The following is a 17,162-nucleotide window of genomic DNA, read 5'->3' as shown; positions in this document are numbered from 1 at the left end:
GCACAGCAGCCTTTGCAAATTGAGAGGACTGAGAAGAGGTATTGCAATGAAATAGTAGAACTCCAGCAGTCAGCCTTTCTCACCGCTTTTTTTATGGTGTAGTAGTGGGCAAGGCTCCGGTTAGGGCAGCAAAACACAGAAAAGGCTACTGGGGTGTGAACTGACAACTGGACTTTATTTCATGTGCAATGCACATACGCTAGTTGGTTCTAACTCTGCAAATATGCATAAAAATACAATGAAAATATCTAATAGATTAAATAAAACAAAAACATCACATAGTATCAACTCACCATGCATAAACTACATTTAGATTCACGGCTTGTCCAAATTAATAAGCTATGCATACTATAAATATTATTAATACTTGATATTATACACTGAACTACAAAAGTTCCTGTGACATTGAATAAGATTTAATGCAAAGTTATGTTTTTACCTAATCTGAAACAATTTCGGTTTGCAACAGATAAAAGACTCCTGTAAGTGTTCAAATGGTTTAATTTGCCATACTGACTTCAGAAAATGCGTGATTTCATAAAAAAACCCAGGAACATGCCAAAATGTCAATTTACAAATCAATAGCATGTGTGTCCACCTCTGGTTGCGACACATCTTCGTCTCATGGAATGGACCAGGTGTCGAACAAAGTCCTGTGGGATATTTGTCCATATCTGCTGGAGCATGTTTCGAAGTTCCTGGAGTGTCTGTGGAACACGTGGTTGACGTCGATCCATCTCATCCCACATGTGCTCGATTGGTGAGAGGTCAGGGGAGCGAGCCGGCCAGGGGATGACATTCACGTTGTTTTGTTGAAGAGAACCCTGAACAAGTCGAGCAATATGCTTTGACCAAAGGTTTTCAAACCTTGCTGATGTAACAAGCCAAAGGACCACTCCCTGCTCAATTTGCAAACAGACAAAGGCAGAGAATTTGTCAACCACCCTTTAAGGCTCTCATGACGAAGCACAGCATTCATTTCTACACCAGTCAAAATCCTGAAACGAAAGCAGCCATGGTGGGACGGTTTCAACACACGCTGAAAAATATATGGGGCGATACTTTACTCAGTATGGTACCTGACACTTTGTGAAAGTCTTACCCCAGTTGGTCAAGTCATACAACCGTCGTGTGCATAGGACAATCGGTCAGCGACCTGAGGACGTCCTCCCAGGAGATCCCCTGTCAGAAATCCGGGTGTTAGACTACATGCAGAAACAACGACAACGACGACGGCAGCAGCGCTGTGCACCCGTGTACGTCTGAACAAAACCAAAGGCACCTTTGAGAAAGGCTATCTCCCCAACTGGACCACGGAACTGTTTACGGTGACAGGGAGAAGACCTCCCGTGTATCAGATCAAAGATGATCATGGTGAAGTCCTCAAAGGAACCTTTTACCCTGAAGAAATACAGCCCATCTTGAAAACAGACAATGTGTATGCCGTGGATCGTGTGCTGAAAAGACGTTCAGAACCGAAACAGAGTCAAAAAGAGGTCTTGGTGACATGGTCCGGCTATCCTGCCAGTTTTAATTCGTCGATCCCTGAAGATCATTTATAGATATAAATAAGGAGCCTGCTGTCACTCGGGCTCATTCAGAGGGTGGACACACGCAATGACAGAACCTCCACCACCACCACCACCGCCGCCACTGCAGAGAAGCTTCTCTGCATCCGTGTGTACCACTGAACCTCCCCTTGCTGCTGCTGCACCACAACATCCCCAGCGTCGACACTCCCCTTGGTGTTGTTTTGGCATGACGTTACCTCACAGTGAAGTCATGCTTTTTGCTCAGATCATGGTGATATATGGCGTGATCATCATGAGCATGGTTCAGTTGGCATTGGATTACGGAGAGAAACAGTTGTGGACAGCCCTGTTCTCCAGTTGCTTGGGATACATACTTCCACCACCCACCTTGACCGTCTCACCAAACATCCCCACGACAACTGCCAGAAGACTTCAACCTGATACCTCATCTACCCAGAGTTTTTTTACCCTAGCTCACAACGTCATGGCTGCCACCTTTTTGCAAAACAAGACTTTTACATGACCCTGCCCAGCGATGCCTCCATGGACATCTATCCAAACAACACCGTCAATGCATATAAAATCAAGTTGCCTTATCCTCTGCATCTGGACTGCCAACAGTTGGAGGTGGCTGTCAGCGAAATTCACTTTCCGATGACATGGTACAACGTCTCCCCACCTGTTGACTGGTTTGCGCTGAACCTCAAACTGATAAAAGACACCCTTATGTATGAAAGCACGGAGAGCGCTATACCCCAGCCACAGTATGGTGTAGCCCATTACGAAAGCAAGAAGATTCCTATAGGGAAAGGCATCTATTCATCTGGAGATTCGGTGAAAACCCTCAACCGTTTGATTCAGGAACATATTACAGGTGTCTTGAAAGAACAGCCCTCAGCCCTAGTCAAAAGTGATGGCAAACGGTTTGTCATTGATGGGAGATGGAAAGATGCTTGGAGATGGAAAGCTGCGATTCCAAGCCCCTGAAGAAGTAGCAATCAATCATCCTATCATGGGAAATATTGGTGGACTGCTCTATTCCACGGAAGTGATCATGCCAAGTCCACTCTCGAGAATGCTCGGATTTGTTCAACTACCGCTCCTCGGTGAGGAAGACTATCAAACCTACACTGAGACGCCTGTTCCCTTGAGTGCCTTGGCCCAGTGGCAAGAGGGGGCTACTCCCATGACAGGTGGCTATGTGGAAATCACAGGTGATACAAAAGCGCATCGTCTGTCAGGATTTGATACCATGTACATTTACACCAACCTGGTCGAAGATCAAATTGTGGGCAATACGATGGCGCCATTGCTGATCCACGTGCCTGTGTCAAAGAAGATGATACAAGACAGTGTGGTGATTAAAAGCCCTCTGCACATTCGCTACCTCTGACTGTTGCATGGTTCCTTTGACGATATTAAACTCTATATCATGGACGACAAGGGACGATGGGGAAAGCCATCATGACACTTCACTTCAGATGTCGTTGATAACTCTGGCACACCAGATGGATCGGGACAGTTCAGTCAGCGTTGGAGTGGAATCAAAGTATACAAAGGATGGTATCATCAACATGGCAGTGGCCTCGGAGGTATCTTGAAGATGGCGTTGCCTTTCCTTAAATCTGCTGGAACATCAGTGCTCAAGATGGGTAAAAAGATCAAATCCGGTTTGGTGAGTGATATGGTTGCTGGCAAACGCAAATGGTCAGAGAGTCTGAAACATCATGGAACAGCAGCCCACCCCCCTCCAGAAACATTGTAAAAGGAAAAGAAGAAGGGTTTAAAGGTCAATCCTCATCAGACTTTCAACCTGACCAGACGTCCTTCAAGGCAGAGAGAGAGGGGGAGGAAGATCCATCCATCCATCCATCCATCCATCCATCATGATGTGCCCAGATGCTTGCTAATGTTCAAAGTTGGATCTCTTTACCGTACCCCCGGTGTCCACCTCGGTGCAAGAGGGTCAGTGGATTCGCTATAGTCCCTTGGCGCCATCCTCTGTGGCAGGACCATGTTTAACATTTCCAATCCCGTGAATGCTTACATTGATTTGAAACAGTGCTACCTGAGAGTATGTCTACGCGTGACGAAAGAAGATGGCACAGATACCACGCTGGCGGATAACCACGTATCAACAGTCAACAACTTGATGCATTCCCTGTTTTGCGATTGTCTCAGAGTCAGTATACTGTGTCTGAGTTGGGTATTCATGTTAAACTGCTGCATGGTATCTCAGTGAGCTAGCACTATTAATCGGCATCAGTCCGGACTAGTACAAGCAGCCACACAAACACACACACGTACATGCACGTCACTATTTAAGTGCAATAATCTTGGATGTGACGTTAAACCCCATTTCACCTCACCTCATCTCAATCCTGATGCAGATGTGAATGCAAGAAACACTGGCGTCAGTACGCGGTGTGATCTCATCATGCCCACTAAAAAAGTGGAACTGACAAGACGTCTACACTGTGACCTGTTTCTTCAAGACCATTATCTGCTGGATGGCATCCCAATGAAACTGGAATTGCTGCGAAGTCCCGATGAGTTCTTCTTCATGTGTGCTGGTGATGGTGTCTACAAACTAGCCCTGACCAAAGCCGAATTTTATGTCCATCAACTCAACATCGATCCTGCTGTCCGAGAAACTCACGTGTCCAGTCTGAATGCTGGGGTAACTGCCAAGTATCCCCTTTCCCGTGTGCAAGTGACCGCCTATGCCATACCGAGAGGCGATAGAGACTTTCACACGGAAATGAAAAGCGACTTCAGCAACAACACCGCCCATTTGAAACAAGTCTACATGAATCTGTTCTGAAACACGGGGCAGCTGTGGTGGCCTGAGACCTGCGAGCTGACTCCCAAGGTCTTGGCTCAAGGTTACACCTTGTAGGTGGTGGATCTCACCCCAGACCTTGGCACTGATGAAGGCATCAACTATCCTCGACACACTGGCAAGTTGGGTTTGGAAATCCAGTTTGGACAAGCTCTCGAGAACCCGGTCACCCTCATCTGCCATGAAGAATACGAAAATGTTCTGGAAATAGATCGTTTCAGGAGTGCGATGATGGTATAAAAAAGAACGGTGACAGACGGTCATGCCTCACTTTTTTTAAACCCCCTTCCTACCATGAATGAACCACTTAGATTGAGCACCTTAGAAGCCATCATGGCTGAGGATGAACCACTTCATACCATCTACCGAGGCACCCTGGCCAGAGATGACTTTGCCAGACTGGGATGGCAACAGGATGATCCCTTTTACCCCAAAGCCTACGTGGTCAACACAGATTTAAGCGATCAACCTGGCACACGCTGGGTAAGCATCTACCGTCCAGCTCCTGGATCCTTGGAAATGATGGATAGCTATGGACTGTATTCATTACCCCTGTTTAAAGATGTGTCAGATGGAACAACAATGAAATACACGCCCATGAACATGAATACAGCACATTGTGTTGGGCGTACTGTCTCTACATGCTAACCTATCGCGTGCATGGATGGACTTTTAATCAAGTGTTAGATACGTTGGACTGGAAGGGCACCGACAAGAATGATGCCAAGGTTTTAGAATGGTTTCATACCAAAGTGACTACCTCCGTTACTGTGGATGAGATGCCTGCCTTTCGACTGAGTGCCCAGACACGTACCCTACATCAAAAGAACCAACCTTTCTGCCGTTTATGACTGACACTTGTTCACTGCGTTTTAGTAGTGTACATACGTTTACACCCTAGTGGCAAAAAAGAAAATAGTTTCCTGTTCACAAAAAATCACAAGACGCCCCCTCATCCTGTGACTTTTTGTTTTATTTTGTTTTGTTTTGTTTTGTTTTGTTGGTTCATGTGAGTGGGGATTAAAAAGTTGAAAAAATAAGTATTGTGTTGTCTTTTTAGGATGGGAATCGCCATTCACACCCCAGAGAAAAAAACAGGATCGAAATCTGACCGCTCCCTGCATTCATACACCACGTCCATGTCTGTCCATGTCGGTTCACCTTTAGAATTCAGGCGTCCTGCCACAACATGATCGTAGCGCTAAGGTGATCACCACTCACATACTTTAACTTAGACGAAGGCATTTAGCATGTAGTTCAGGTTCATTTAGCAAAATTTGTGCTATAATTTGTTGATTTCTTTCCTTTTCATTTTGTGATATTGAGATTTAATACTTTTACTTTTAACATCGGTTAAAGTGTTTCCCAAGACAGTTTTCCATTTAAGTTAAATACATTTATGCTATCACTGCCCATGTATTTGATATATTGCAATTCAGCTTCCTTACTTTTTCAGCAGTTTGGTGTATTCAGTATCAGTCAATTGTAGTGTAATTAGATATTTGATCTAATCTATAGCTAGAGTTGGACTTTTGACAAGACAATTTCCTGACGTCCTCGAATATAAAATAGAGAACAGGAAATAGGCAGATTCATGGTTTGGACCGTACTATATGTGTTAGGTGGTGTGTTAGAAATTTTAGTCTGGCGTGCGTGATAATTTTCCTCACCAACGTACTTTTTTCTCTGACAAGATCAAAGTCAAATTATTCTTTGAATATAAACTAATTCTGCACTCATTTGAGTGTCATTAATATATTTGTGTCTCCATAACACATGTGAAGTGTGCATCCTGTAAACAATAGATGTGTGGTTTTCTGGTCTTAAGATGTCTTAACACAATCTACTTTTAAAGCTCTTGCTTTATTCCTGGCTATTTTAAATGTTTCCATGGTTAACGACATTCTTTTCCTTTCCAAGAAATCACTTTGTTTTAAATACTGATACTCATCATCAAAGTCATCTTGCTTGCATAAATTACACATCCTTTCACCATCTTTTATTTTGTTACATCTATGTGTTTCAACTTGTAAATAAAAGCGACAAAACACTTTGCATATTCCTAAGAAATGTGCTTGTTAAATAATTTTCAGCCACAACCCCTTTCCCCTGAAAAGATAAGTATCAAAACAAACATGAAGTTTCCATTCTGGAAGGTTTGTGATTCTAAATGCCAAACGTACACCCTAACAGATGATAATACTCACAACCTCACAGAGATTCTGCACTTTGATGCCTTCAGAGCGAGATTGGGGCGGTCGGGTAGCCTAGTGGTTAAAGCGTTCGCTCGTCACGCCGAAGACCCGGGTTCGATTCCCGACATGGGTACAATGTGTGAAGCCCATTTCTGGTGTCCCCCGCCGTGATATTGCTGGAATATTGCTAAAAGCGGCGTAAAATCATACTCACTCACTCACTCAGAGCGAGATTATACATCAAAACTGAAACAGCGCCAATTCCTGGGATATGTGAAGATGAATTTGCAAACATACAGTTGACAACTATCTGTTTTACACAACATACGTTTGCTACGAAATAGTTTTGTTACTTTATTACTCTTCAATATTTTGATCAAGTGTATATGTGAAGCTATACAATGTTTTCAGCACGCGTTTTTCTGATATTTAAATATAAGCAAGGCTTTGGGTCCCTTTTATACTGCGATAAAGTCTAACAAAGGACAAACATATTTTGAAATATTCACAGGGCTTGTTCATGGCTATTAATTTTCTCCTGACGTTCCACCCACGTTAACCTCGTATCTGTGCTTACTCCATGGCCTATGTGACAAACATTTAAAATATATGCATCATTTGGCTTAGAGCTGGTTAAATAAACATGTTAACTCTAAAAATAACTAAATGCATATGGTTAGATCGAATACCGTAAGTTTACTTAATGGAATGTGTTTAAGAATGTTGCAGTTGCAAAACATCAACATTTAATAGAAAAAGTTAGTTCTCATTATTTAAAGTTCTGCACTGATTTAAATATTTCAATAAGTGTTGAGTCACTATTCAAAATTATTTTATAACCAGATTATAACCATGGGTGTAAAAATGCATATTATTTCTGATATTTGCTAAGTATTTGCATGTAAATAGAAAATGTATAGCACCTTCAAAATGATAACAACATAAGCAGTCTTATCTCCCCCATACATGTCAGTTAGATTTATCAGCGGTTCACTCGCTACAACAGAGCCTGTGGCAACTATGAATAAGGTAACAAGACTAGTACCGAAGTTCAAGTGTGTTGTTTAAGCTAGGGGAAATGATTGTAAATTTTCTTCGTGACCAATCGTCAATACACTTCCCGTGCATAAGGTTCCACTAACTTATCGTATTAGGTAGAATCGGTTTAACATATCTCTGGGTCTTACAGTTGATTGTCTGGACATCAGATCTATTTCTCAGGTTAAAATTATTGTTTTCCTGAGGCAAGACATGGAAAAACTTCATTTAGATATTCAGGCGAAATACCTGTAATAAAATTGGTTTCATTATACTTTTTGTCATGACTGTTACAGCGACCTGCACCGCAAATAGTTCTCAGTGCGTTCAAATATATATTTTAAAATAAATAGTGACTTTTCGTTTGTGACAGTGTATCATATATGAAAACACTAGTAACTAAAAAGACACTATTATTACATTAATCTTTTAGCAATTTCATAACTATGCGTTGTCCATGAACAATAGCTTTGAAGTGTAATACGGCTTATTCATGTCATTCTGCTTCTTAAATGGAATGCTCTGCACTGACCGCTACCACCTACAGAACACTGCAGTGTCTACTTTATCGCAATTGTAACTTAAGCATGGCTTTGAGGGAGTTTAATGTGAAGTTGTGAGATGTTAAAAGAAAGTAATTAAATAAAGCGACAAATCTCTTTCCATATCCAATAGAAGTCACAGCATAATACAGAGGCGACTGTACGATTCCGACTATATCATGAACATGTGTTTATAAATCTTTCACTGGAAAGAAAAACACGGAACGTATCTAACATCATGCACATGGATCGGACATAATTTTTGTCACTGATGCGTCAAATTTGGAAATGTCCTCCACATCTCTACCATACACCTTTTTGAAAGCTTTACTGAGACCTTGAATGTTGATCTAAAAGCTTCTGAGCAAGAGTCATATGACGCCCTGTGAAATCTTCCAAGAAAGTGCATGCTCGATTGTATCTCAAAAGTTGTGGAACGTAAGCACCAAAGGCTGGAGCTGCAGGAATATTAATCGATATAAGGGGAAAGTTGACTGTTGGAAAGTTGACGTCATCCCTCTTGTCATACAGTCTTTTGGATAGTGTTTTGTCACTTTGAATCTTTATGCATTGATGTAATAATATGAAACAGATGAGGCGGTCTCACTGGTATCCTTTATTTCTAGTTAAGGTGGGTAAATCAGTGGAAGGGAATAGGCTATTTGATTGTTATTGAACGATATCAGATCATCGATATTCCTGAAGCTTAAGTTAAACCGCTTGGCCAAATTACCTTATTTTCACTTTTCTGAATCACAATTCTGATTTATATGCATAAAGAAACAAGTAGAATCAGCAAGAAGGGGAGCTCAGTTGGTGCCTACTTTTTGTCTAAATGTCTTAACCCCACATTTTACATAGATGTTATTTATGAGGAAGTCCAGCCTTTCAAATACTGTAATTCTGGCAAGTTTTGCAAGAAGGCAAGTTCTGTGAAAAATACGAGCGACACACACTCGCAATAATTTCATGCCGCAATTATTGCTGCAGACCAACAAGGAACAAAAAACGTAAGGATACATATTTCGTTTATTCACTTCCTCATATTGCCAAAAAGGCCAGAACATTATTAGGAAATAATCAATCACATCTGTTTCCTTAATACGCATTGTCATTCAGTGTTAGTAATCAAACCAGGAAAATTCTCTAACCTGCCACACCTAACTTTCCTTACATAACACTGAGTAGTCCAGTTATCCTCATAAAACTGCAGTTAGATAAACACGTTACTACAAACTTCCTTGTCAACTACAACAAAAAACACTGACTGACACTGAGCTAACTTTTCGCTGCTGCCTACTCATAAGATATAACAATGCAAAAGCAAATTTCATCTTTTGAAATCTTATTACCACAGTGTCGCAAAACTTTCCACACACAGTAGAGGATATTAAGTAAGGATAAGAATTTATGGATGAACAACTTCTTTATTACAATTAAGAGCGACGTTTCGGTGTAGGTTCTAACACCGTTATCAAGCAAGTGATTTACAGAGTGTGGTTGACAAGTATATATACATGTAGGAGGCAATGTTTATATGGTAGAGTAGATATTGTTATACCTGTACTGGAGTAGAGAAACCTGTTATGTACACACAAGAGTAGTGATGACAATCATCAGTGAAGTCAGTGACATAAACAAAGGATGAAGCTGGTAATATAAACAACGGGATTATGGCTGATTGGGGTCTTTGTTGAGTTGATGGTACGCCGGGGGTATGTACGTCGGGGGTATGGAATGTGGTACACTGCTCCTGATGGTTCTAGCTTGTGGCTGGATGGTGGTTTCCCTGTGGCTTAAATTGTGTTCTGAATGGTATGACTTCTCTTGAAAACTACATCAATGTTGGCCTGTTCTCGAAGAGTCTCTAGATTTTGTGGCTATCTTTTCCAAAGTAGGGGAGGCTGATCACAAAGGGTGCAGACTGTTGACCTAGGGATTTCTGAGATTTCTTGGTGATGTTCTTTATCGTCTGTTGTACTAGTTGCTCATGATTGAGGTTATACTGTGTAAATACTTGTTTGAGGTGGCTTAGTTCAGTAGTTAGAAATCCTCCCATCCCTAGACACCCCCCTAACAACTGACAGCATCATCCGACTCATACACTCCTGTATCAGCTCAACATACTTTACCTGGATGGATAACTTATTTCAACAAACCCATGGCCTCCCAATGGGACCCCCACTATCACCCTTGATCACCGAGATATTTATGACCCACCGTGAAGAAAAAGCCCTGGAAACACCCCAATAACTCCTCTCTGCTGGTTCCGCAAAGTTGATGATACCTTTGTTTATCCTAGTTCAGGTCGTATCCCACTTCTGGTCGCTACAGACGTATCTTAGAAATTTACGATTTTGATGAAACCCACGAGCACGGGGTATAGTGCTCACAAACCTTTTGCAGGAACACGGCTTGTCCGGTTGTCCAGCCCACACTTTACATAATGCTGGGGCTGTGGTGTAGCCTAGTGGTTAAAGCGTTCGCTCGTCACGCCGAAGACCCGGGTTCGATTCCTCACATGGGCAAAATGTGTGAAGCTCATTTCTGGTGTCCCCCCCTGTGATATTCCTCGAATATTGCTAAAAGCGGCGTAAAACCATACACACCCACGTACATGTATATAGTGCTAGCCCAGTGAGACACCATGCTGCTGTTTGCCATGGCTACCACACTCATACACAATATACTGACTCCGAGTCGAACAGCCCTTGTTTCATCCCCTTATCGTCTAGCGCCAGGCAGGGTAACAAGTACCATCTTTTAATGTCATTTGGTATGACGCGGTTGGGGCTCGAACCGCTGTCCTTCCGCTCTCCGGGCAGACGCTCTATCCACTAGACCACATAGGCAGGTAGGAGCTCGAACCGCTGTCCTTCCGCTCTCCGGTCAGACGCTCTATCCACTAGACCACATAGGCAGGTAGGGGATCGAAGCGCTGACCTTCCACTCTTCGGGCAGACGCTCTATCCACTAGACCACATAGGCAGGTAGGGGCTCGAACCGCTGACCTTCCGCTCTGCGGGCAGACGCTCTATCCACATCTTCCCGAGGCAAGAGAGTTAACTGACTATAAAAGTCCAGTTTCCACCCTTGCCGAACTAGGCTGGTATTATGGAGTTACATTTTGGCTGGACTAACGAGTCTATGCATAGTCCAATCAAAATCGCGCATCAGAATCGAAATCCGGTTTTCATAAACTGTCGTGCAGATTTTGGTCGAATGCAGGATTTGCACAGCATGTGCACTGCCAACTCGTTGTCAAAAGACATTTTCGGAATCTTTTCAAGTTTTTAATCAAGGTGCTCATGTTATTTGATGTACTTTGCGATGTAAGACCCGTTTTCTCACAATATAGATCTTGATTATCGATCAGATCGTCTTGACTGGGCGCCGTCATTTTGTTTGAAACAAATGCAAGTGATACGAGAGGTGGAATCTGATTGGTCCATAGGAGAGACATAGAAGGGACTTTATTTGTAACAGCCACTGGTGGCGCTACGATCGAGCCCAGGAATTCCAGCCAAGTTCGGCAAGGATGGAAACTGGACTTTTAAAGTCAGTTAACAACCTTGCCTCGGGAAGATGCTCTATCCACTAGACCTCATAGGCAGGTAGGGGATCGAACCGCTGACCTTCAGCTCTCCGGGCAGATGCTCTATCCACTAGACCACATAGGCAGGTAGGGGATCGAAGCGCTGACCTTGCTCTCTCCAGGAAGACGCTCTATCCACTAGACCACATAGGCAGGTATGTATGGTGGCCGAGAGGGGACATCGCTTTCTCGCTTTATCGCTTTCTCGGTCTATCGCTTTCTCACTTTATCACTTTATCACTTTCTCGCTTTCTCGCTTTATCGCTTTCTTGCTCTATCGCTTTCTCGCTGATGGGCTGATGTTGGTTTTAATCATAAATAAGAGCTGAGATTTTTCCAGTCGCATTTCAAATTATACATATGGACGGAATGTTGAAATTTTCTCACTATCTACTTAAATATAATTTAACAGTACAGACATATATGCTTTTATAACAATCCACGTATTTCCGCCACCGGGCCAAGTTATCAAAACAGATAGCAAATCACACCGCTCAGTGGCGCTTAGTAGTACGTACTTCCTAAAAAGCAATAGTGTTTTCCTAAAAACAACGCTTATATCAATGTTCATTCTGTTTGCGGAGTAGATGTTATCAAAGTGGAAGTCCTCACCCAAGCAATGGTAATACTACCGGATGTCCATTGTGTAATTTCTAGTTTTTGGGTGACATATTGTTCTCAGTAACCGTAATGTGGAAATAGATAGTTGATTGGTTTTATATTCAAGTTGGTATTTCCGCTATTCAACGTTTTCAGTGAGGCCGTCTTATCAACAGTCATTTCTGAGACATAAATGCAAAGTATAATTACCGTATTCGACGTAATAAGCGCCCCGCTCTAATAAACGCCAACGGCGGTATTTACTAATATATTGGCTAGTGAACAATCCCAATTAGCACCCCTTCCGATTGATTAATGTACACAAGACTTATTTATTCGCGTATAATACGCACTCGTTATATGCACACTTAATTATGGGCAATTAAATTCGGGAAAAATATATCTGTCATGCATTAACATTTCAGGCTGTCAGCTTAAACCATGAAATTAATCTTTCAACTCAACTTTTTTTTCACCAAAATAATATTCTAATTTTGAGAGCGCCTTGGGCGCTTATTACGTCGAATATGGTAATTAAGTCTACGCTTATTATTTTGCATTTATAATTAACTCGAACGTTAATTTCAAGATTTATAGTACATACTATTCAAAAGAAGTTAAAGAACACCCGATTCCTTCATATGACTATGGTTAGTCATTAGAGGAAGCGATAGAGCGAGAAAGCGAGAAAGTGAGAAAGCGAGAAAGCGATAGAGCGAGAAAGCGATAAAGCAATAAAGCGATAGAGCGAGAAAGCGATAAAGCGAGAAAGTGAAAGAGCGAGAAAGCGATAGAGCGAGAAAGCGATAGAGTGAGAAAGCGAGAAAGCAAGAAAGCGAGAAAGAGATAGAGCGAGAGAGTGTGTGTGTGTGTGTGTGTGTGTGTGTGTGTGTCCGACTCATTGTCTGTGTAAAAAGGTAGTAGATAACAACATAACTCACATCAGAACGCACAATTGTTAACCATACAGTTTAAATGGATAGAGAATTGCTACATAAATGTGTATATTCCTGGTTAATGACGCTCTCGAAAGTCGTATATGTGACTTAAGGTAGAGACATATATCTAATTCATCTGTATTTTGTAAGGGAAACATAACTGTGTACATGTATGTACATAATTGTGATCCCGAAATCGGACGAGCACAGATTCGGCTTCAATTCCAAATCTAATTAACCGAAAAAATAATTCTTTGGACGTTGCAAACAATACAAACTGGCTAATAAAACTGTATACCATACCATGAGAACAATATGTCATCCAAAAACTAGAAATTACATAATGGACATCCGGTAGTATTACCATTGCTTGGGTGAGGACTTCCACTTTGATGACATCTACTCTGCAAACAGAATGAACATTGATATAAGCGTTGTGTTTAGGAAAACACTATTGCTTTTTAGGAAGTACGTACTACTCAGCGCTATTGAGCAGTGTGATTTGCTATTTGTTTTGATAACTTGGCCCGGGGATCCAATATCTAAATAGGGCCATAAATCAATCAAATTCTTTTTTACGCAGAAATACGTGGATTGTTATAAAAGCACATATGTCTGTACTGTTAAATTATATTTAATCAGATAGTGAGAAAATTTCAACATTCCGTCCATATGTATTATTTGAAATGCGACTGGAAAAATCTCAGCTCTCTTTTATGATTAAAACCCACATCAGCACCCCCCCACCCCACCCCAACACACACACACACACACTGAGGACAATTCATTAATGTTGTTATACGTATATACTTTTTATCGTAAAGAAACACGTAACGCATGCGACCCATATCGTGGCCAAGATGGAATATTGCTATACCGCGAGAAAGTGATAGAGCGAGAAAGCGATAAAGCGATAAAGCAAGAAAGCGATAGAGCGAGAAAGCAAGAGAGCGATAAAGTGAGAAAGCAAGAAAGCGATAAAGCGAGAAAGCGAGAAAGCGATGTCCCCTCTCGGCCACCTTAACATTACCTCCCAATTGCAGCAGATATCACATGCGGCCCCTGTAGTGGTCAAGAGGGGATACTGCTTAACCGCGAGAAAGCGATAGAGCGAAAGAGCGAGAAAGCGATAGTGCGAGAAAGCGATAGAGCGAGAAAGCGATGTCCCCTCTCGGCCACCATAGGTAAGGGATCGTAGCGCTAACCTTGCTCTCTCCGGGCAGACGCTCTATCCACTAGACCACATAGGCAGGTAGGTGCTCGAACTGCTCTCCAAGTTGACGCTCTATCCACGTCACGGTGACGGTCCGGGGATCGAACCACCACCTTTCACCTCCCCGGCCGGACATCAGTTCCTACGACAAACTGGCGGCCTGCCTTGGAATCCACATACGGGACCTATCCCATTTCCACTGTGGACTCGTGCTCAAAGCCATCATCTGCACGCGTTCGATTCCCGACATGGGTACAATGTGTATTTCTGTGGCTATTTCTGGTGTCCCCTGCCGTGATATTGCTGGAATATTTCTAAAAGCGTCGTAAACCCATACTCACTCACTCACTCACTCACACATCAACACGATGTAATTTCAATTGTGTCAAAACAAAGAGGAAATTCATTCATGGTCGGAACTTTTATTCAAATAAACAGTGAACAATAGAATAATAACATATAAAAGAGATACCCTCTGTAAAAATACAAATGGCCCAACACCCATTTAACTAAACTTACCAACATCATGCAACCCCACAAGAAAAAGTATAACACCGTAGCAGAAAGTACCCGACTGTGTGTTTATCTATCATAGTGACATCTCAGGCTATTAACTTTAATTTCACATTCTAACAAAAATTGTCCATCATGATTTCCACTTAACGTGTTTCTTTCTATGTTATTGAGTTCCGTGTACTCATAAAATAGCCCGCATGCACGAAGGGACACATCTCCATTACCAACGACCCAGCAGTGTGAGGACAGCACGTGACCATCCAACAATCGCCGCAATGATCGCAGAAGATGCCCAACAGACTGTTACGCATTCGTCACCACCCGCCCCTTCCCGTAACCTGATTTCGGCTTGTCCCGGCTTAACACGAGTTGGTCACGAATGACGGTTCCGGTCTCAGTTCTGAGCACTACATCGACAGACTTAATCTAAAGATATCAAATGAGTTATTTTTCCATATGACCCCCTTTCCACATTGGTACACTTTTGCCAACGATGTTGGAGTGATTTTATCCCAGCTTCATCGAACTGTAACCAATGTTATATTTGGGATACCACTTTCTTAGTAGAGTACAGATTCTCGTACTTTTCTGGTTTGTGTCCCATCCGGGATTCGAACCTACATTGCCAGAGTGAGGCACACAAAGTCAGCGGTCTAACCCATTTAGCCACCGAGGCTTCCACAAAATCAAAGTCCGACAACTGGTAGTCTAGATCATGTACCTTGTGTACTCCTCATCGAAGTGCTCTGTCCACAGAGTTCTCAAAAGCAGCGCTCAATATGACGTCAGTGTTCAAGTTTATGGGCTCTGGCTAGAACTTTCTGTATGTTTAGGAACAGATGGAAGCCTGACGAAGCCAGAAGAACAGGAGAACAGGGAGAGTGCTGAAGGAGTTCAAAGCCACAGTCGTGGATTGTATCATGTTTGTTTGTTTGTTTGTTGTTTAACGCCGCACTCAGTAATATTACAGCTATGTGACGGCAATCTGTAAATAATCGGACCAGTCAATCCAGTGATTGACATCATCAGCATCGATCCACGCAATTGGGATACGATTACATGCATCAACCAAGTCACCGAGCCTGACCACCCGATCCCGTTAGTCGCCTCTTACGACAAGCATTGTGGCCCTTTACGGCAAGCATGGGTTGCTGAAGACCTATTCTATCCCGGATCTTCACGGGTCGAAAGAAGCGGTATCATGATTGTGCAACGCTTGCCTAACTGAAGCACATATTCCTGAGAGAAGAGAGATATTGGACCCTGTGGAAGAACCTCCATGCGGAGAAACTGGTTATTAAGAACTTTTTTGCAGGACTGGGTTGTTTGGATACGTGTCATCAATCAATCTAAAGTCCTTTCCTGCTTCTTAAGGCGTTTCAGCTCGGCTTCCGCCGTTGTCGATGTTGTTACTGTTCTTGTCTGAGTCGTCGCATCATAATTTACAGACAAGAATCCTACCCGTTGTGGCGTACTGTCTGAAACAGATAATAATAATAATAATAATAATAATAATAATAATAATAATAATAATAATGAGGAAAAACATGGCAAATATGCAGACCTCGCTTTCGAAATGTCACACTTGCATCCCAAGTACCAAGTTGTCCGATTCCCCATTGTTCTCGGTGCCTTCGGTTTGGTACCTCCCAATCTGTTGACTGACATAGGGAAAATACCCGGGTTTGCTACCAGGAATACAGCCCTTCTGACAATCTGGGTAATGCAGACGGCTGCAGTGGTAGGGAGTCTTCACATTCTCCGAAAAGTTCTGGGTGGGTTTGACGTGGCAGCGCTTCCGGGGAGAAGTCCCATTCGCTGTCTGGGCTGCGTGTAGAGGGGGCAAGGGCCCTGAGCTGATGATGAGCCTTACCAGCCTGACTGTGCCAGGATCAACTAAATCCTCTTTGCTGCATTTATTTAAATCTGTATATGATAATAACAATAATAATATTGTTTAATAAATTTGAAACAAGCATTCGTCTGAGCTACATGTCACAATGCGTATGTGAGCACGGTTTTCACTAGGTAAGGAATGGCACCAAATAAACAGTTATTCACATACTTTAATGCAACTCCAGATTTTTTAAGAATAATTCGTGAAGCTTGATAGCGTATATTATTGCGATCTTCCAGGAATATGACCTCCTT

This window comes from Haliotis rufescens, unplaced genomic scaffold, assembly GCF_023055435.1.
Source record: "Haliotis rufescens isolate VD_foot unplaced genomic scaffold, xgHalRufe1.0.p SCAF_50, whole genome shotgun sequence".
NCBI classification, from domain to species: Eukaryota; Metazoa; Mollusca; class Gastropoda; order Lepetellida; family Haliotidae; genus Haliotis; species Haliotis rufescens.
This window is presented reverse-complemented; position numbering follows the sequence as displayed.